The following is a 20,410-nucleotide window of genomic DNA, read 5'->3' as shown; positions in this document are numbered from 1 at the left end:
CACTGGTCTCTAGAAATGGTGAGTTTCTCAGCCAAGTAAGTGGTGCTTTGTTTGCGACTGCTTTATCAGTGATGCCGGCTGTCTTCAGCATGATGTGTCCTGGAAAGGGGAGCCAATGCAGCTCCTTGAGAATGAAGATGGTGTGATCACATTTTCCTGGTTTTGTGATGAGGTGTGATGCAGCATGCTGGAACGCTTTTGCAGTGGCAAAGGTCACTGGACAACTGTACTGAATCTTGGGGCAGGGATGAAAGGCTTCACTTTCTAGGGGAGTGCAAGCTGATGCCATGCTGCTCGGGCCTTCTGGTGTTATTTGTTTGAATGTGAGATTACAATGGATAGAAAAGCCAAGAGAATGTGCAATGGGTTTGATTTCAGGCATGAATCCACCGAGCGTCATGTCAGACAGTCAATTCTGGACTTAGGCAGGCTTGGTGGGTTTACCTAGGGGAATACCTTTGAACTTTGTCAGGTTGAGCTTCAGGTTGCTGCCTAACATCTTGACAGGTACTTGGATGAGGACTAATATTGTTTCACCCAATGGATATCATGAATGTGATAGATCTTTAGGTAAAGCTGACTGTCTCTGTGTATTGGGATATCTGGATGTCCATGTTGGTAAGGAGTTCCCATAGAGGATCTATATAGAGTTTAAAAATGACAGGTGATAGGATAACACATTGTGGAGCTCCACATATCACTGGGTTACACTGGGATCTGTTGGGGACCTTCTGGATGTGTTGGTCTCTGTTGGAGAGGTAGGAGGCTAAACACTACAGGACTATTTATTTGAAGCCTAAATGTGTGGCAAGGATGTTGACGAGGGCTTCATGCTCAACAGTATTGAAAGCAGAGAGGTCGAGTAGGGTGAATAAGCAGGGGTCCTGTCACGACTAGGGTGTCCCTCCCTCAACTCCTCCTCATCTGTATCTTCCAAGGAGCTTTCAGGAGTTTCTGGTTCCTTCTTCTTTCTTGGCTTCCTAGACTGCTTCTCCTTTTTATCCTTTTTGCAATGTAAGTAGGGGCGAGCCTCCTCGGTGGCCACCTTGACCGGAAGGTAACCAAGCACTGGGGACCCCCGAGGGGCAAGCTCCCAATCTCACGGAAAAAGCTGATCAGCTGAAAAAACCCTGAGCAGAACTGATGAGTAGATTGCTTCTGTCCGATTTGGAATCCTGCAGGTTTATCCCACTGGGAGTGGATCTTGAGGAAGTGCCAATTAAACAGTCCACCCGTTCGTAGTTGGCAATGAAATAGGATGTAGGTAAGTGGCAGGAAACTATCCAGAAAAGACAGCGTACAGAATATGTATAGGGAAACTCAAAAGTTCATCCACGTATTACAGCTTAGATCCAAAACAAGGGCACGTAAAAGGATCCTTCACCAAAAAGGGGCGGAGGAAGCTACGGTACAAAGGTGGGTACCGGTAACTATGGGAAAGTCCAAGGACTGCGTAGTGACTTCATTCAACAAAACGTACGGCGTGAGGCAAGAGCCATACGACCAGAGAGTGGAAAGGAAACAGAAAGAAGAGAGAGCGGCACTGAGAACGGATGCCTCATTACACTAGCAAATCAATAAGGAAAAGGAGATACAAACACGAGTATAGGAAATAAAGGGAAGGTAAAGTAACACAATGGAGACCAGAAACAAAAACTCACCACAGTGAAATAAAAGTGAAAAACCCACAAAGGAAATACCTGAATAGAAGGGTTGCCACGGATCATGCAGGAGGATAGGGTCTAAAGAGATATTTAATTTGCATATAACAGGAGGTAAACAAAGCGCAAGTCACTGGAGCTCAGAGACCGGCAGCGTCTTAGTTAGAAAACGATACAATGCATCAGGGAAATGATACGCCTGACGTAAATACGTTCCAGCGGCCATATTGAAAAGGCATAGTCCGACAATTGGAAGTAATACGTCCATCTTAGGTGTATCTCCATCGAAGCCAACACCTCAAGGGCTGATGCATGGCAGGTCCCTTTCGTCCAGCATTTGTAGAGTATTATTGATAACTTGGATGGTAGCGGACTCTATGCTGCATCATGATTGGAAACCGGAACAATGCTCTTGTAGGAAATTATGCCAAGCGATACTTTCATGCAACTGAATGGTAATGGTGTTCTCAATCTCTTTACTGAGGAATAATGGCTGCATAATGGGCGATAGTTGACCAGGTCATCCTGGTCGAGTGTGGTTTTCTTCAGCAGGGGAGAGTCTGTGCCAGTTGCGGTGTATTTGGGAAGGTGCTTTGCGTTAGGGAATGTGTTCATGGTGTTGAGAAGTGATGTGAGTGTTTCACCTGTGATGGCCTTCACAATGGAGGAGGGGACTTTGTTAAATTAAGGCACAAAATACAACAAAACAATGTTTCATGCTGTAATTCAATCATGTTCCCTCCCGTCATAACACATGTCAGAGTCAGTCTGTTAACACACCTCACTAACTGATACAAATGTGTCGTTTTTAGGGGACATTTTGGTGAGGGCTCTGTAAGCAAAAGTGCTTCTCAACAAAATGACAGACCAGAATATTTGAAGTGGTATTTTTGGCAGGTCAGTCAGGTTTAACAAAAGGGCGAGGGGAAGGCTGGTAGTGAAGGACACTTAATCCACACAGTTAACCAAAGATAACACACAACATTGGTATACTGGAAAATGTGCACATTTATTAAATTAAACATATCTACAAGGTCTTATGAGTACATAGGTTGAAACAACACATAGTAACATATAGGGCCTCATTATAAGTTTGCCGGTCTGGAAACAACGGTACCGGGAAGCTGTTTGAGTACGAGTACGAGTACGAGTTCTGTGAGCGGGTGCCTTTCAGCCCTCCACGTCTGGTGGGCGGAACGGCACCTGCACGCAGAACTCAACGGATGCATTCATGAATGGTGCCAGTGCATCCGGCCTCCCCATTCCCATTTGAGTCCAGTAGGACTCAAATGGGAATGGGCAGTAATATTTTTTGCCAGCGCCCGGGATGGGCAATTACCAGGTCCGCCGGGGCTGGAATGCCTCGGTAATTGCCCATTCCCAGGAGCCGGAAAATTCATGGATCCGGTGGCAGCCGTGCCGGTATTTACCAGCACGGCTACTGCCAGGGTCATAATGACCCTCATAGTGTTTGTATAAAAACAGTATTGGTCAGTTCAGACCCAACCCATTCCTAAAATACATATGTTGCCCAGCAGAGTTGGGAAGAAAATGAATCCTAGACAATAAAAACATATATTAATATATTCATATTCAGGACCCAAACTGCCAACACCGAAGCAAAGTTGCAACAACCCCTAAACTTCTAATACATACTAACAACCAACGACGCAAAGACACACTATAAAATAAACATAGCACGTAGTGCATGGAAAGGGGCTAATACTGTAGGACCCAAGGCCACCAATGGTCAGGACACACCAGACCCATAAGGTCATATTACCCTCCTAGAAAACAGATACTTTAATACCTGGAAGGTATACATTGTAACAGAACATTTTCGACAGACATGTGTGTACCAACATTTTAAATACAATAAAATCAGAGGTACTTGCTAATATTTCATTCTTTGATCTGAAACTCCATGGAGTCAATGCCACTTTTCAGCGGTTTGAGGTAAGTTCAAAGGGTAGATTCTGAGGGTTGGGCACCACTATTGATAATAGTACAATCACTATGCATATGAATGTTCTAGAATCCTCCAGAAAAACCAACAAACACTGAGTTGGACTGGAACATAAAGCAATATTACCAGTGTATCAACACAGGATTCAGAGACGCTTGTAATGTAGTCAAAACTGCTGCAATTATATGTCAGTCATATCATTGTCACATCAAAATCATAAACATATATAAAAACATCAAAAATGTATTTGTGTATAACATCCTTGATTGTCCTCATGAAATCGTCTTGACGGAGGAGAAGAGGTTGCTGCCAATTAATTTAGGACCCAATTGGTCCATCATCAGGGCAACCTTCTGCCTGTTCTTAACCTTGTGACACGGATGCCTTCCTGTCTATAATTTACACATTCGAAAGAATGTCCCTCATTAATTTAAATAATCTGCCTGCGTCCTAACAAACAGTCAGCTTCCACAATCATTCTGCCAGCTTGACCAGCCCATTAACTGCTCAGGTGCTGTGTCCAAATCATAAAAAACGATGGAGGATTCAGAGCGATCTGCAGTGGTCTCGAATAATGAACAGAATGAGTTCTGCATTATGATACCTGCTTGAAGAATTTAAGATTTTGGACACAGTAGATGAGCAGTTAATGGGCTAGCCAAGCTGTGAGAATGACTGAGGAAGCAGGTTGTTCGTTAGGACACGGGCAGATTACTTAAATTAAGAAGGGAAATTCTTGGATGAAAACAAACAAAAATATTGTACCAGGATGAAATCTATTTAGTTTTAACTTTTACATGTTATCTTTATTATTGACAGCTTCTAGAACAATTTGCTGCTGAGGAAGGGATTTGTCCCAAAGGACGTAGGGCTCATCTTTATTTTATTTATTTTTTGATGTTATGTTTATTAAAAGGAGCCTTATATCACTAGGACATTTTTGTTGAAATATCTTCACAGTTTCTTGTTTACTTATTGTGTTACTGTCTGACTGATTTTTCAGTTTAATGGTGTGCAGGGGATAGGAGTATCCTGCACTTTGGGATACCTGTCTTTGCTTGTATTTCCGACTTCAGTGCCAAGGTCGTTTTTATCACCCCATCCCCAGCACCTGAAAGCTTAAAAAAACTACATAAGTCAATTATAGTTTACATTCATCTAAGGTAGATTGAATTGTTGGTGTGCACCTGTGGCCTGTCTTTTTTCTAGATTCCCTAAGAACTTGGTAACCTTGTATGCCGCCTTTTGCCCTTCACATTTACACTCCACAGTGCAAAGTGAGTAAATGCTGCCTGGCATGCGCACATTTTAAGCAGTGTTCAAAATCACAATTTAGTATGTCGGGCAGGGTTTAATTATAATTGCACATGCTCCCTGCCATGCCAGCATGGCAGGGAGTGTGTACAATGGTTCTCTATGGGGTCTGCTGCTTTTTGCTGGCATTCCCATTGTTGAATAGCCATGTTTTTAGTCGTTTTCTAAATTGTAAGTGGTCTTTGTGTTTCTTATTTCTTTCTGGACGTTGTTCCAGGTTTTTGCGGCCAGGTGGGAGAAAGAGGAACCCCCTTGTTTTTTTTGATCCATTGTTTTTGGTTCCCGCCGGATTTCATTGCTTGCTCTGAGGAGTCTTGTTGGCTTGTGGATTGTAATTTTCTTTAGTAGGAATTCAGCTCCCTAACTGCTGATTGCCCTGTGTTTTATGCACATTGTTTTGAAGGTGATACGATGCTTGACTGGAAGCTAATGTGGTATTTATAGTGCTGGAGTGATGTGGTCCCTTCTGGATAGTTTGAGGAGGAGTCTGGCTGCTGCATTTTGGGTGAGTTGTTTCTTCAGAAGGTATTCTTGTATTCCGAGGTAGAGGCTGTTTGCGTAGTCGATTCTTGACATGATGAGGGCGACGATTTGAAGTGTTTTGTGGGTGGAGAGGAAAGGTAGTATCCTTCTTGTTGTGTAAAGGAGGAAGCAGCATTTCTTGATTATTGCATTTATGTGTGGTTCAAAGGTTATGGTGCTGTCCATCAGGACTCCCAGATTTTTTACAACCTTAGATGGTGTGGGCGCGGTTCCCAATTCCGTCGACCAGGGAATGTAGGTGTTTTCTTGGTTTTTGGATATAATCATGATTTCTGTCTTTCCTCGGTTGATTTTCAAGTTGTTGGCGTTCATTCAGTTAAAGACTTCTTTTAAACATTCCATTAGGGTTGAGTGATCAACTTGAGTATCTTCGATTTTGTAGATGATTTAAGTGTCATCTGTGTATTTGTAGAAAGTAATTGTGTATTTTTTGAAGATCCTGATTACTGGAGTCTGGTAGATGTTGAAGTATATTGGTGATATTGAGGATCCCTGTGGTGCTCCACAGTCGTTAACATGTGGAATTGCATAAATGCACCACTGCACAGTCACACCTGGATAAATCTCTTGCAAGAGATGACTTTATGTACATTGTTCGGATGTTCAACATATATTCACTAATATGGTGTTTCACTGTCTGTCCTATCTCCCCTATGCACTACAGCCCAGCGGGACAAGTGATAGCACAGAGTACAAATGTGGGTTGTGTTTGACATTCCCATGGGTGAAATGTCCTAGTAGTAGACAGAGAGAAAGAATCGCTGGTCCAGATTCCTTTAGAAACCTTCTGAGACTCTGTGAAATGATACCTCAGAGGTTTCCCTTGGGGGGCTTACAAGATCAGATTCATTTTTCAGACAACATCTCAACCCTAAAAGGGGACATCAACTATCTACCACCCCTGGCAGCGTGTGCCCAGGCCTCTACTCTTGATAATAGTTTCCATTATCCTTTTGTGCTTCAAGTTTTATTAATTTTCACCTCCTTCTTTCAAAGAAGAGGTCCAACCATGAGTATAAATACGACTCACATGCTGGACCTTCTAGGCACAGTTATGTTGAGGCCCATAATGAATAACTTTGAAAGCGATGTTTGTTTTTGTGCCAGTGGTTTTTTTATTTTATTTTTTTTAAATTTATTTATTTATTTCATTTGTTAATCGCCCAGACCCTTGGGTATCACGGCGAGGTTACAGACATCTTGTGCATAAATTGAACAATGTTACACTTGTGCAAATAAAACCGAAGGCCAATATGGCTCCAAGCAATTCTTTAGTTACAATTAGTTACATGTAGTAGGTACGCTATGTATGCATCAAAGGAGTGATAGTGGCCTTGTATAGACAAGAAGCATATGTAGGGTCTTGGACCTTCACTATTGGTTAAATAGCCAAGTTTTGAGCGCTTTTTTAAAACTTGCCATTGTTGCCTGATTTTTTATTCTAAGTGGTAAGGAATTCCATAGGGTGGGGTGAGGATTCTGAAGCTGTTCCCTCCTGCTTTGGTACTTTTATGCCGCGCAATTTCCAGTAAAGCCTTGTTGTTTGACCTCAATACTCTGTTTGGTGTTTTTTCTTAATGGCTTTATTGAGGTAACTAGGGGCTTTATTGGTGAGGCATTTGTATACGACACATAGGGTTTTGAAAATGATTCTGGCTTTGACAGGTAACCAGTGGTTTTCTCTCCTGATGTGAGAGATGTGCTCTGATCTTTTGATACCTAGTGCTGCTCTTAATGCTTTGTTCTTTAGCAGTTGCATTTTGCTTGTGTTGGCGTTGGAGGTTCCTAGTAGAAGCACATTGCAGTAATCGAGCTTAGTTAGTATCAGAGCTCTAGCTAGGGTTATGCAATTACTAGGAGTCAGGAATTGGCAGCTGAGGGCAATGAGTTTGGCTGTATATGCTGTGGAGGAGGAGAGGGCTGAGATGTGCTTGCTCATAGTGAGGTTGGCATCTAGATAGACACTGAGGGTTTTAACTTGTTTAAGTACTGGTATCCGGGTACCGTCAATGTTGATGTCAGCGTAGTCTGTGTGAAGGGAGCTTAGTCTGGCTTGGGATCCTACGATGAGGATCTCTGTCTTCTCATCATTGAGACAGAGACTATTTAGTGCCATCCAGCTTTGTATGATAGCGTAGATTTGGTTAATAGTTTGTGTTTCTTGGGTATAATCCCCTGAGATGGGAATAAGGATCTGGGTGTCATCTGCAAAGTTCGTGTAGATGACACCCATATTGTCAAGTGCTGAGAATAGAAGTTTGGTGTAGGCATTGTATAGGGTTGGGGAGAGGCAGGAGCCCTGGGGTACTCCGATGGGGACAGGTATGGGGTCTGCTGCCTCTGTGCCAATGGCGACTCTGGATGTAGGTTTAGAAAGAAACGATTTGACCCAGAGGGTGGCGCTGTTGGAGAAGCTAAAGTCTTTAGCTAATGTTTTGCAAAGTTTATCATGATCTACTAGATCGAATGCTGCTGACGGATCCAGTAGCAATAGTATAGCCATTTTTCCTGCGTCTCTGATGGTGTCTATTTGGATTTTTATATCAGTGAGAGCAGTTTAAGTACTGTGGTTGGGTCTAAAGCCGGATTGTCTATCTCTTAGGAGTTTGTTCTGTTTGAGATGGGTTTGTATTTGGTTATACGCTATTTTGTCTATGATTTTGAGAAGGAAAGGGACTGTGGTTATGGGCCTATAATTCGTTGGGATGAGAGGGTCCAGTGTTGTTTTTTTAGTAAGGGGGTGACCCAGGCTTCTTTGATGCTGGCTGGGACCAGATTCGTGTTAAAGGAAGCATTAATGAAGTTAGTAATAATGGGGGTAAGGGTGGGGGCACATAGTTTTACTAGATGTGCTGGGAAGTTGTCCCCTTTGCAACTAGACGCTTTCAATTTCCCTATTGTTTTGAGGACTGTTTCTTGGGAGACTGGCAAGAAATGGAAGGTTGGGGTCTTCTGTTCTGTGGTGTTGCTAGTTAATTCTGTCTTGGTAGGTTTTTCTGCTAGGATTGTTCTTGTGGTGACTATTTTGTTTGGTAGTAATTTAATTTTTGCGGCCAGTGCGTCTTGGATGGTAGTACACCATCCTTTGCTCGGTTTAACCGGGTTGGTGCTAGGGATGGGGGTTTCCAGTTCTTTGAGGATGGAAAATAGTTCTTTTGCGTCAGATGCTGCATTAGTGATTCTGTTGTTAAGGGTGGCAGCTTTGTGTGCAGTGATGGCTGCTTTGTAGGTTTTGTTTACTGTGTTGTAGGCACTGGATGTTTCAATAGTACGGGATTTGTTATGGCGGTGTTCAAGCGCACGTTTAGTTCGCCTGAGAGCTACCAGTTCTTCGTCAAACCAGACAGAGATTTTTTTTCCCGCTCTTCTTGTTTTGGTAATGCAGGGAGCTAAGGCATCTATTGTGTTAGTGAGGGAATTGTAATAGGTGTCTGCTAGTGAGCATGGGTTGTCATTAGAGATTAATGTCTCTGTGAGCAAATTTTTAAAAATTGGGTTCAGGACTTCCGCTGATAGTTTGCGGATATTTCTGGTTGCGTAGATGTCTAAGGTAGTGGACTTAGGTGATTCGAGTTCATTACACTCAATTGTGAAGTTGATGGCATGGTGGTCTGTCCATAGTAGGGGGGTTATAGTTTCTATTGAGACTGCGGTTACCACAAATTGTAGCACCCCTCTTGAATGATATCAGTGTGGCTTCCAAAACCCAAATGAGCATTGACCTCGTATCCAGTGTAGTGTGGGTTGGTAGACTGGCATTGGGATCGGGAGGCATCAGCCTGGGACACTGTCCCATAAATTTATGTTGGACGTTGTAGAGGAATGGCTCAAGCAAAATCATTAGGATGTTGCAGGGTCTTAAAAAGACAGTGCCAACCCTAGCGATATTCAGATTTTCATTTTAATGGCAAGCTCTTATACCAATTTGACCCACGTCATGTGCGACACCTTCAGACAGTTCTGGCTTTTGAGTAAATATTATCGCACTTCTAGTTTCCATTTTCCAATTTTACATACAGGCCTGCAAGTGTAGGCTAGGAACGTGCAGTTTGCTAAAAGCAAGAACTGGATGGAGGTTTCACACTTGAGCCATTTAGCGGCGATGAGGGAAGCCTTTGAGGTGAGAATGTTAATGCAGCAGGAGTGCCCCCAAGACATCCTTCAGATGAGCTGCACTCTTAGAATCTGAATAATTTTGGGATTACCTGCTCCCATTTGTGCTACAGAACAGGAGCGCTTTTATTGCGGGAGTGTTTAGTGCAGGGCACCCCATTTGGGAACAGAATTAGAAGTCTGGAAATATACAGATACCGTTTCTGTGCCTTTCTTTTCCTCTGCCACCTTACCTCTGCCCACTTTCTGAACACCTTGTGTCTGTGCAAGCAAGAGCATATCTCCACTCCAAGTTACAGTCTCCCCCTAACCTACCCTTAAGAGAGTGGATTTGCTGTCCCTCGTCGCACCATCCCCAGTGCCAGGTTCTCAATTTTTTTTGGGTGCAGGTGATGAAATGGTCTAGCCATTGATAATTGATTATCGTAAACCGAACCGAATAAATACCCGAAAACTAAAACGAAACAAATATTAAGATGAACGCGAAGAGTAGGACATGAAGAGGCTCACTAAAGTATGGACTAAATATAGATTATCCCACTTTGTAAAATGCACACCGGCCCATTTGTTTTAAGTAGTGATGTTACTGAGGACAATAATATGTTTGCATATCAAGGAGAAAAGCCGATATGGACTCTGTATCTGTTTCCTGCTCTTTTGCTTCCCAGCATGGCTTGCCCTTTGCAAAGCACATGCATACATCTCATTAACAAAAGGTTCAATAATGACCCTTCTGTGCATAGCACATTTTCATGCACCGAAACTCTCACCCCCTTAATGGAGGTCCCCTGCATCTTTCTGTCAAATATATGAAAGTAATGCACTGGCAAATCGCTTCATTTGCAAGACAAAAAGTTATCAATCCACCCGGTGGAGGGGAAAAATATGGGGCATTTTTTGTTGGTGTCCCACTATGTAATCTTTAGGTTTTTACAGCATTGCAGTGAACCGTTAGGCCCTTTTAAATGAGGAAGGGTGTAATTGCATGGATGGGGATGCAGAATAACTCTTACCAACAACAAGACTGACTCAGGAAGTTGGCAAACGTAATCTGTTTTAATCTCAATTATCTAAAACAGGGTGTACAACGGACATCAACCGACGTCTCCGAGCATAATATCAACACGTCTCATTAAATGAAAAAAATCACATTTATATAGTAAACATTTGTCATAGGTGACATCATATTACGTGGCAAACTAAGAAAACCTACTTGGGCTTGTTATAGGTCTAGGGGTAACATCTAGGTATACTTTCTGTAGGGGATTGGATTGTGATTGGGTCTCTTTAGTCAGGTGAACAGCTTATGCCCACCCCTTGTGCAAGTCATCCTCAATATTTGTTAGATACACGACACACCATTGGCTCTTAAGTTATAGGGCTCTTCAATACATGGTCCTCTATAATTGGTTGGCACACTTGTACCCTTCTGGGATATTTAACTCACTAGCAGAGTGCAAGCTGGTACCCCAGGTGCGTGTGGGTGGACTTGACCATGCCTCCCCACCCAATTAGCCCATCATCCATCATCACTCATGGCGTCTGCCATTCGAATTGTCTTTGAACTTGGCCTTGCAAAGTATCACTGCTACTGAGAATAGAAGGCAGTGCAAACACGTTCTTATCTTCAAGTCTCATTGCAGCTTGCCCATTTTCTATTTCCATCCATCCCATGTAACAGGCAATAATGTTTGAGCTCCTTCTTTGTAGTTAATGATATTAAATGAATACAACTTGGCAATCACTTTGATTCTGTTGCACCTTAACAGTAGCTCACCTCGCTTCTCATGTTCTTTGTATCTTTTCGAATAGATAACCAATTCTTGGCTGCCTCAACCCTTGACACTAGGCCAGACAGCCCTTCTCTTCCACTGGTCCTGGCTTACTAAAGTTGCGACATCGAATGTCCAGATTCTATGCATATATATATATATTGGCGGCCCCGCCTGCAGTCTATTCACTACATATAACCAGCCTTCATGATTACTTAGTCTACTTGCATTGCAGAATCTGTAGATTAAAAAGCGACTTATATTTTCTTCAGTGCTCATTGCACGTGCAATCTTCATTTTGCACATGAAAGATTACTCGATTCCTTATTTCGTCATCTGTGCATTCTCTTCTTTTTCATCTCTTCTTGGCATGTCGTCTTTACTTCATGTGACATCACCAATCTCTTTTGTTCACTGCTTCACGCTTCTTCAGGGATCACCCCTAAGAGACTGTCCTCTCTCTGCAGGTACATCTTATAGGGCTTTTTCAATGGCTATCTTGTTTCGAAGATCTTTCGCGGTATAGCTATCATTATCGGCGTTGTGGATGATGCAATTTCCAGCTTCCAACATACAGGCAGAATAGGGGCGGGAGTTCTGGTAGAGGCATTTGGATCCTCCTCTACAACAGTATAAATAAAATAATGCATAAAGTAAAAACATTGCACCTTATAATGTTTTTTTTTAAATAAAAAGAGGCTGTTTTTGAAAAAGCGCCAATTTTTACCATTCCATCAATGCTCGTAATGAGGACAGTATGCTCCCAGAGATCTCTATATATATACGGGATGCGGTTTGCACGTGGCGCGGCGCTGAAGGGCCTCGAGGCACAAAAGACATAACAGGGCAGAGGGGCCGAGCCCCCTCACCCTGCCTGCTGCCTCAGTAAGGAGGCACAGGAAAAGGAAGTGGGACCATAAAGTATGGCCCCCTATATTTAATACCTGCACAGGGGGAGCAGCCTCTTTGCATGTCCGCTCCCCCTGCAGCAGAATCAGTGATCTATGGCACCTTTTTTTTAAAACGAAGAAAGAGCCAAGAAAATCCATCAAGCTGCTGTTTCCTGTGGATGGGACAGTCGGACTGCAACCAAGTCGCAAGAAAATGTTCAGCGCACATTGGCCAAGCACGCAGTACAGGTCGCTGCAGGAGAGGAGCTGGAAAACACGATCCAGGGGTTGTAGCTGCATAGACTTTTGACCCGCTGGCTGGTGCGAGGCGCAATAGAAAACATCAGCCATCCAGCGGCCACCCCGCTCTGATTTGGAACTCCCTCCAGTGTGCCGGTGCGGAAAGGGAGTGTTGCACAGCGAGCAGCGACTGTGTATGAAAGAGCGTGGGGGCGTGCAGCACCAGGTGAGGGAGTAGAAGCACGGGTGAGTCCTCCCCACTTTGCCTCCCCACAAAAAGCACATCCTTAACAGCATAAGTGAAAGTAGCAGCAAGGCCAAGGAACTTTTAGGAGGTGTTTGGAGAACACAGCAACTGGAACAAAGACTGAATTGACTCAGCTTACTCATCACAGTAATTTAAAAATAATTATGGAAGCACAGTTGCGTGGTCTTGCCAGCACAGCTGCTGCCATCAAGACTAATGAAGAATTAGAGGAAGAAGGAAGAATGGACCGTACAGAGGAGATAGCAGACCTACTGAGGAGGATGAGAGCAGCCACAAGAGTCAAAAGTGTGGACTGGTTCATAGCGCAAGCAACAGCAAAGGAGGAGAAGGAGAAGGGTGGTCAGAGCACAAAGAGAAGGAGAACGAGACAATGGGGGAATACTCCAAAACTCCAGACAGACTGGAGGCGGTGCTAAAAAGAAAGAACAAGGAAGAGGAGACTGTCCCTCCAGCAGCCAAGAGATCTCAAAGAGCAAAGAAGGCATTTGTGAAGGCAGAATATCTGAATCAAAGGCAGCAGGCGAATGCCAGAGCTGAGGAGCCGCTAGGGGCCTTAAGGATGGTGGCAGAACAGAATGCATTGGGTGGGAAAATTGCAAAGATGGTAGAAATGCATGTAGAAAGAGCGCTGAAAGGGTTGCATGAGAACTGGCAGGTTGATAATGTAAATTCCTGCAGGGACAACTATGGGTTGCAAGCGGGGACAAGGGAGCACAACCATAGCTCTGGTGAAACAAAGGAGGGCCCGATAGGGGGAAATGATGCAGCCACTTTGGGGGTCGGGGGGAGGCAAAGGTTACAGTGGCACCTAGTCAGTTTCCACAGGGGATGTGCGCAGCTCCTGAACCAAGCGGAGATCATGGGACAAAGGAGGTAGCCTGTCCTCTTCCAGTGGGCTTTCCAGGGGAAGCATGGGGGCTCGAAAGAAGGGGCAACCAAGGGGCAGAAGGGGCAACCAAGGGGCAGACTGGCTTCAGTAGTAGTGGTCAGAAGGGATCCAGGGTGCACACCCATGGCCACATGAGCAGCAGGCCTAGTCTGGCACATACCCTTGGAAGTAAAACAAACAATTTGGAGCAAGGTCGTTATTGACATGTTTATCTTACTCGAGCTGGAGCAGGTAGGGTTAGACATAGTAAAGGAGGCCAAGAAGGAGGATGGAAGGAGGGAAAACAGAAAGAGAGTGAGGAAGGAGAGGAACATCATGAACTGGCTGTCTGCCTGCAGGAGGTACACATCCATAATGGTTGAGAAGTACCCATGTGACGCCTCTGCACTAATAACTTCTTAGGAGCGCACCAAAGAGACCCATGAGCAGTATGGGGGGATGCTTGGCTCAAATACAATGAGGGCTTTAGGTTAGAGATACAAATGTTTCCCAGCATGAACTGGGATGACTAGGATGTCTCAGGGTACATTCACAAGATGATATCTAGCAAAGGGCACAAGAACATATCAGTGGGGGAGCAGCAGTCAGTTAGGAGGAATTGCCTGAATAGTAGAGGCAGGACTTATCAGAGTAGCGAGAGAGGAAGGTAGCCCTTTCGGGGCAGGGGTGGTGTCTGGTCCAGGGGCTGTAAATCGGGCATGAACACCACCTGCTGGAAATTTGAAAAAGGGAACTGCACTGGGGTGCCAAGTGCAAGTTCAGGCTCGAGTGCAGCAAATGCGGTGGAGACCACACGGCCATCCGGTGTGGAAATAAGGCGCAGCAGGTCAAAGCAGAAGGGAGGAGGAACCTAGGTTGAGGGAAACAGCCCCAACCCCCATCAAGCTCGAGACATTGCAGCCGCTGCTGCACTCCTATCATGACAGAGTAGCAGCCGAGATACGTCTAAGGCGTTTCTCAGAGGGTTTTAAGATACCAAGCCACAATGTTCTCAGTGGGGTGGTCCCAAAAAACGTGAAGTCAGCTGCCATGAAAAACGGAGATAGTGGATTCGAAAATAAAAAAAGGAGATAAACCTAGGTAGGATAGAGGGGCCATTCATAGTGCCCCTGTTTGAGGAATTTGTGGTTTCTCCCCTACGGCGGTCCCAAAGAAGGAAGAGGGGCAATTCAGATTGATCCACCATCTCGCTTACCCTAAGGAAGCGTCTGTAAACATTTGGTTAGATCCAAAGCAGTGTTCAGTGTGGTACACTTCCTTCAATGAGGCACTCGACCTGGTGAAGGATCTCTTTTGGCAAAGGTGGATATCGAGTCTGCATTCCGACTATTGCCAGTCCACCCTGAGAGCTTTAGGTTGTTTGGGTTCCACTTTCAAGACAAGCTGTATTCCGACAAGCGCATGCTTATGGGCTGCGCTATCTCATGTCACTACTTCGAGCAGTTCAGCACCTTCTTGGAGAGGGCAGTGAGCAAAAGGTGTGCAAGCGATAAAGGGGCACAATACCTGGACGATTTCCTGTTTGTAGGGAGGAAAGGTGAAGAAGGTTGTGTCGTGGCACTAAGTGCTTTTGAACGACTGACCGAGCATTTTGGGGTCCGGCTGGCCAGGGAAAAAACGGTTAGGCCAACCACGAACCTGAGTTTCCTGGCTATCAAGATCAACACCATCGAGGGGCTGTGCAGGCTCCCACCACCGAAAGCAGAGCAGTTCAGGGAGGTAGTGCAAGAGTGGGGGAGGAAAGGGAAAGCAACCCTACCAAAGTTGCAGAAGCTGATGGGGCAACTCAACGTTGCAGGCAGGCTGATCATTTCAATGGTGCATAGGTCAACTCACACACCTTTGGCGTGTCACCCGCCATGGAGTCAGTTCACTCACATGGCACACCCCATACCTGTCCATAGTTTTCAATTGGTTCACACCCACCTGAAGTAAAATCGTCTGGGTTCATTCTCCCTCTTGTCAGCTCTAAATGCTGAGAGGTGGGCATTGTGTCACCCCCTTTGAATCATCTTCAGCCTTGAAGCAAGCCACGTGCCACCATAGAATTCAAGGAGAACATGCTCACAGGCCACCTCCCAAAAGTGGTTCTTCAGTGATTCAGATCTGACTCTAACCCACCCAGTCATCTCGCCTCGCCCGAGAGAGGTGTGTGTCTGGTCGCCAGTAACAACCCGCGTCTGAGAGCATGCGAACCTCGTATGGTTCGTCTCACAGCAGGAGATTTTGGAAAGTTAAGGCAGTGTAAAGAATCTAAGGTTCTGATATCTTATGTCCCACTAGAGCAGAGGTCAGCCACTTGTGCTGTCCAGATTTTTCCCACTACCACTTCCATTTACCAGCAACATTGATAATGCTGGAGAGGGCTGATGGGAGTTGTAGTCCAAAGTATCTGCAGTGCCAAAGGTTGCAGACACCTGCTCCAGATGGCAATTTCCAGCGGGGTGACTCAACCTTTCATCTTTCCGAAGTCAACAGCAACAAGGACCACTCGTCCGTTTGGGTGACAGTAACTGGGTTGTAAACTTTGCAAAAAACACGTAGACACTGCAGTCACGAATTTTATGATGATTGTTATTATTAGTATTTTTTAGCATTATTATGGTATTTCCGAACGCTTACAAAATACCCAAACTACCACCATATTGGTTTCAGAACGCAGGGATGTGAAATCTTACAAAATTGGACAAGATTACGTCAATACGGAACCTGCTGATAAATCATCCACCATTTGATGTTTTGGAGCAATCTCCCCATGGAGCCGCCATTGCCCACCACCTCCTCACGCCCTTAAGTCGTCAGACTATCTCTTGCGAGTACTGAAAGGTCACGTCAGTCAGCCCGCAGAACCATGCATCGGTAAGCACTGGCACCTCATCCCCTGTCACGCTACACTCCCCCCTAACCCCCTCTCCTCCACCAAGACCCCCTTCGGAGCCCCAGTCCGTGTGATGCCAGCCAGATAACACCACCGTCTGACGCACTTTTTTTTTTTACAGTAGGGGGCTGCTATAGCCCAGCGGCCGGGCCATCAATAGCTCCCTCCTCAAGTCCTGTCTCTTTGGCCATCTTGTCCCCACCTGTGTTTGCTCAGCCACTTGGCCCCCGCCTGCAAGAAAGAGGACAGGGAGGGCGGCCCCTTGTCACAGGCCAGTGAGAGAGCTTTCACACAAACAACCCAACCGCATTCCTGCCTCTGTTCTCCAAATCCCTCAGCTGGTGCCGCTTTCATCTACATCTGCCCTCCTTCCCCACCCGGCCGCGTCCATATCTTTAGGGTCTTCTCTCATTCCTGCCACTGTCCTCTTCCCCCTACCCCCACCACACGCCCAGCTCCAGGAACTCGAGGTCAGGATCAGTGTATCCCACCTTTCCACCACAAAGGGTGGGCAGGGTGGCTAGGTGTTGCCCCATGCCAGCAAGAGAAGTATGCTTGTGAAGGTGGGGAGAGGCAGTTCAAGCGAGAATGAGATATTCGGGCATGGGCAATAGGTGCGAGACAGCCAAGCGATGGCAGAGGCTGGCATCAGACGGTCAGACAAGAAAGCAGAGACACCTCAACTTGGTACAAGGAGACAGATAAACAGGCAAAGAGGCACGCGAGCCTCCTGTGTTCAGGTAATGAAGGAGGGAGACATCAGCAAACAATCGGCCACGCAAAAGAGACGGTCAACAATAAGAGGAAGAGGGCTAAGGGCATGGAAACAAACAGCGCGAGGGAGATAGGCAAGAATTGAGACAGTAGGAAACAGATAGACAAGGGAGTAGATAGACAGACGTGACGCAGTAAAGTACAACGGAACCATTTGAGAGAGACACAACGCGAGCAGGAGACAGGCAGCCAAGCAAAGCGAGACCCACATTTAAGAGATCAAGTACAGCGAGACAGAGAGTTGGAAGCACACAATCCAGCAAAGAGACAAGTAGAGGCAGAAGGGTGCAGACAATCAGGCAGTGTGACCGACAAAGACGGCAGGTTTTACACACCAAACTGGGAGATGGGCAGCAAGAGGCGCTAGGCACCCAAGAAAGCAGACAGCGGCAGTGGGAAGCAGGCTAATGGACAGCAAGGATAGTGCTGGCAGGTGTGCAGGAGCACAGCATGCACCAATGGTGCTCGTAGGTGTGCATAAGAGTATGCATTATTGGTGTTAGTCGGTGTGCAGAAGAGCATGCATCATTGGTGCTTGTAGGTGTGAATACGAGCATGCATCAATGGTGCTTGTAGGTGTGCATACGAGCATGTATCAATGATGCTTGTAGGTGTGCATAAGAGCATGCATCAATGGTGTTAGTGGGTGTGCAGAAGAGCTTGCATCAATGGTGCTTGTAGATGTGCATAAGAGCATGTATCAATGAGGCTTGTAGGTGTGCATAAGAATGTATCAATTGTGCTTGTAGGTGTGCATAAGAGCATGTATCAATGAGGCTTGTAGGTGTGTATAGGAGCATGCATCGATGGTGTTAGTGGGTGTGCAGAAGAGCATGCATCAATGGTGCTTGTAGGTGTGTATAAGAGTGTGCATCAATGGTGCTTGTAGGTGTGCATAAGAGCATGTATCAATGACACTTGTAGGTGTGCATAAGAGCATGCATCAATGGTGCTTGTAGGTGTGCATACGAGCATGTATCAATGAGGCTTTTAGGTGTGCATAAGAGCATGCATCAATGGTGTTAGTGGGTGTGCAGAAGAGCATGCATCAAAGGTGCTTGTAGGTGTGCATAAGAGCATGCAGCAATGGTGCGTGTAGGAGCGCATAAGAGCATCTATCAATGAGGATTCTAGGTGTGCATAAGAGCATGCATCAATGGTGTTAGTGGGTGTGCAGAAGAGGATGCATCAAAGGTGCTTGTAGGTGTGCATAAGAGCATGCAGCAATGGTGCGTGTAGGAGCGCATAAGAGCATCTATCAATGAGGATTCTAGGTGTGCATAAGAGCATGCATCAATGGTGTTAGTGGGTGTGCAGGAGAACATTATTATTATTATTATTATTATTATTATTAGAAACATTTAAAAAAAACCAACATACGACCCAAAGGCATCTTGGAACTAAACCAACAGGGAAAGGTTGATCCGAGTGATAACTAATATCTAGGACTGTTTAAAAAGAAAAGTCTTCAAAGGTCACCAAAATGAGAGATGATCGGTAGTAGAATAAAGGGGTAAAGGGAGCGAATTCCACAGCTTAGTCGTGGCAACAGATAAAGCGCGGCCACCAACACGTGTCAACCTTACATGAGGGACTTGGATAGTGTAAGACTCCTGTGAGTGAAGAGGACGATTTGGCATGAAAGTGTGAAATTTGAGCTGAAGGTACTCAGCCTCTGTGCTGTAGAAGGCATGATGCACTATACACATGGATTTGAACTGAACCCTTTGAAAAGGGGGGCCGTCCATTGGTTCTGGCTGCTGCATTCTGCAAGACTTGCAGACAGCATACCAAAAATAGCGGGTCTGCCAGAAATAGGGAATTCAATAGTTTGCCACACTCAACACTAAGGATGAAATGACAGAGGCGTGGAGCTGGGACGGTATAAAGGCCAACACCTTACGCAGCAACCAAAGTTTAAAATACCCAGATTGACATACAGAAGCTACCTGAGCTTCAAGTGACAAGGAAGGTGACAGCTTAACTCCTAAAGCCTCCACCACAGAGACCGGTGCAGGGAAGGGATTAAGAGAGGGTGGCCAAAAAGAGGGTGTCCATAAAGCAGTGGCCAAACACCAGGACCTCAGTCTTGTCCCCATTCAATTTCAGCCAGTTGTCACTCACAACAACTCTCAGCCTCAAGGCAACTCTGCAGCTGAGACGCAGGATTGATCTGAGAGAGAGCAAACTGCATGATGATCTGAGTGTTGTCAGCATAAGAGTAGCAACAGAGGCTGTGAGAGTGGACAAGCTCCACCAGTGGCTGGATTTACACGTTGAATGGTTTGGGGACAAGGCAGGGGCCTGGGGGACCCCACAACACAAAGGCACAGATCCAAAATGAGAAGTAGAAAGGAAAAGGAATTGAGCATGATCACACAGAAAATATTTAAACCAAAGTCACACCTGACCAGCTAGACCCGCCCTGGCCAAATGGACAAGCAGGATGGAGTGATCGATGGTATCAAAGGCAGCTGACAGATCTAACAATATCAGATCCCCCACTCCACCCTACTCGGAGAGCTGGGCTAAGTCATCAATGACAGAGACCAGCACACTCTCAGTGCCGCAGCCAGGGCGGAAGACGGATTGAAACGAATCAAAGAAATGTGAAGTTTCATGGAATTAACCAAGAAGAGGAGACATTAGGGGCTCTAGTAGCTTCATATGGAAGGAACAGTAGAAAAGAAATAGCATGAACATTAGCAGGAAGAGAAAGAACAAGTGAAGGTTTTTTCAGAAGAGGGATCACCAATGCGTGTTTTAAACCTGGAGGAATAGAGCTCAGCTGGCAGGAGTGCTTAATAGCCTGAGCTACCCAAGGTGCTACAGCTGGCATAATGGGGCTCATTACGTGTATGGCGGTGCAGGAACAAAGTGTCAGTAACAGAATTACCACCAAGTATGGCCATGGAGTGGGGGATTTACCTCCAGCATGATGCTGGAGGTAAGTCCTCCCACTTTCTGCTGACAATTGATGGAATCACCACTGCAGTAATTCCGCCAGCGGTTTCTCCACCAAAATCCCTAATGGTGTCCTATGGACTCCTAATTAATGGGGAATAACACTGCCATTACTGGCAGTGTTATTCTGGTGGCAAA

This window comes from Ambystoma mexicanum, chromosome 2p, assembly GCF_040938575.1.
Source record: "Ambystoma mexicanum isolate Mex_15411 chromosome 2p, UKY_AmexF1_1, whole genome shotgun sequence".
NCBI lineage: Eukaryota > Metazoa > Chordata > Amphibia > Caudata > Ambystomatidae > Ambystoma > Ambystoma mexicanum.
This window is presented reverse-complemented; position numbering follows the sequence as displayed.